The sequence below is a fragment of the Otolemur garnettii genome, unplaced genomic scaffold (genome assembly GCF_000181295.1).
Source record: "Otolemur garnettii isolate 467f Iridium unplaced genomic scaffold, OtoGar3 scaffold00098, whole genome shotgun sequence".
Lineage (NCBI taxonomy): Eukaryota > Metazoa > Chordata > Mammalia > Primates > Galagidae > Otolemur > Otolemur garnettii.
In genome coordinates this window covers 6747407-6749945 of record NW_003852493.1, presented here as the reverse complement: position 1 = coordinate 6749945, position 2539 = coordinate 6747407, and the positions used below count along the sequence as shown (strand labels likewise).

The following is a 2539-nucleotide window of genomic DNA, read 5'->3' as shown; positions in this document are numbered from 1 at the left end:
TGGCTGGGGCTGGGTTTGAACCTGCCACCCTCGGTATATGGGCCAGTGCCCTACTCACTGAGCCACAGGCACCACCTGATAATCCCATTTTTTAAAGAGGCATATAAAGCTTAACATTTAAGTGGTAGTTCCAGACTACTTTATAATGTGTTTTACTTTATGTATTCTAGACCATAGTTAATGATTCCAGCATCTACTCTGTTCTTTAAGCTAGAAATTTCTCTAATGCTCCTTCACTCCTTTATTTTTAGTTGGTCACCAATTTGAAATTTTACCTTCAAAAATATCTGGCTCAAAATCTCCAATGCCACTGTCTTTTACCATCTTTCTCTTGGATTGTTAAGCAGACTCTATATAATACTTTTAACATTTGCATTGCCTATACGTTATTGTTTCCTCAGAACAAGGTAATCATGTCACTTCTTTGCTAACCTTTTTTACCTCTCACTCTCAGGTCCAAGCCTCCTTTTATGGCCTTCATCCCTGATTCCTGACTTTCCTCACGGAGTGTTCCTCTTTACACCTCATTTCTCAGTAGTGGACACCAGACCTAGTAGCTCTGTGTATTTACACTTAGGGTTACCCCCCTACACACACACCTTCTTTGCCTGATAAGCTGAGATGCAGTTCAAATGGCATCTCTTTGATGAAATCTTTTTTAGTCTCCCAATTAGTTGTTCATTGTCTATTCCCACAAAACTTTATATGTTTATAATGTGATTTATATGATCTAATCTCTCAGGAATTTCACACTTTCAACATCAACCAGAATGTGAGCTTTTCATGTTTTTCCAGCCTCTAGCAGTGCATAGCATATAGCAAGCACTCAAATGTTTGTTCAGTGAATCAAAACAAATAAAGCTTCATTAGTTTGTAGTGACTGAAACAGAAACAAGATGTGACAGTGGACAGCTTGTTATACTGTTGATATCTCCGTTTTGCTTTATAGTCAGCCTTCCTAAACTTTGTTCCCTGTATATGGCAATCCTTTACTCTTTGAGGAACCGTTTTATAAGACATATCTATTTAAAAAGTTTTTTTTATTTCCCAATAGTATATTAGGCAATTTTTCAAACATACAGTACAGTTGAAAGAATCATACAGTGGTCAGCCATTCACCCACCACATACCTTTCATTATTTTTTTCTTCTTCACATGTTGGGAATTCATAGGGAGATTACAAGTTTTGTGCCCCTCATCACAATGACTCCAGATTCCTGTTGGGTATGTTATAAACAGAGGAGCCATTTTTCAGGCCCCTTGTTCTGACCACACCCCTCATTAAAGAAGTTTTGTCTTGGTCCTCAAAGCAGATGCTGCTTTATAGAAAAAAGTGCAACAATTTAGTGGCATAGTCAGACTGTGGGATAGATAAATATATACCTCAAATAGAATTTCAGAGTTAATTATCATTAAAATTATTAAATATCTGCTTCATCACTAAAGTCTTTCACAATTATGTACATTATGAAGTATTTATTTAGCTGATGATCATGGGTAGAAGAGACTAAGTCTATGGGAGTTATTTTGTAAGTATACTAATTCTTTTCTCTAATTTCTCCCCCTCAACTCCATGATTATGTTGCAGTTTCTTTTTTTTTTTTTTTGAGAGAGAGAGTCTCACTATGTCACCCTCAGTAGAGTAGTACTGTGGCATCCCAGCTCATAGCAACCTCAGAATCCTGGGCTTAAGTAATTCTCTTGCCTCAGCCTCCCAAGTAGCTGGGACTATAGGCGCCTGCTACAACACCTGGCTATCATTTTATTGTAGTTGTCATTGTTGTTTGGCAGGTGTGGGCCAGGTTCGAACCCACCAGCCCCAGGTTGTTTGAACCTCACTAGCCACTGAGCCATATGTTGCAATTTCTGAAATGATCAAGTATGATATCATGATAAAAGGGATATCAAGTATGGTATCATGAAAAGGGCTATCATTTTGTTGTAGTTGTCATTGTTGTTTGGCAGGTGCAGGCCAGGTTCGAACCCACCAGCCCCAGGTTGTCAAACCTCACTAGCCACTGAGCCATATGTTGTAATTTCTGAAATGATCAAGTATGATATCATGAAAAAAGGGAAGGAGGGCAGCACCTGTAGCTCAGCGGGTAGGACGCCGGCCACATACACCGAGGCTGGCATGTTTGAAAAAAAAAAGAAAAAGAAAGAAAGATAAAAGGAAAGAAATCATATTTAAGAAACATTTAAGCACAGCTTCATAGAGGATATCAAATACTTGGGATAATTCAAGTTTAAATTTTCTAGGACACTTAATTTTAAAAAGCAGTTTATAAGTATAAATTGAATAATTAATAAACTTGAATTATCAATATCAACTTATTTTAAAGTTATATTTTAATATAAAATTAAGGCCTTATGATTTTTTGAAATACAGAAATTTTTTTTTTTTGAGACGGAGCCTCAACCTATCCCCCTGGGTAGAGTGCTATGGCATCACACTCACAGCAACCTCCAACTCCTGGGCTCAAGCGAGTCTCCTGTCTCAGCCTCCCAAGTAGCTGGGACCACAGGCGCCCGCCACAAC

General features: G+C 38.1%; 1 non-coding gene across 1 annotated transcript; it reads right to left on the bottom strand.

Moving 5' to 3' along the window:
* Positions 1–1153: 1153 nt before the first annotated feature.
* Positions 1154–1278, bottom strand: LOC111727247. Its single transcript, XR_002774845.1, has one exon. It is a non-coding gene; the product is annotated as a small nucleolar RNA SNORA11 (small nucleolar RNA).
* Positions 1279–2539: the final 1261 nt, after the last annotated feature.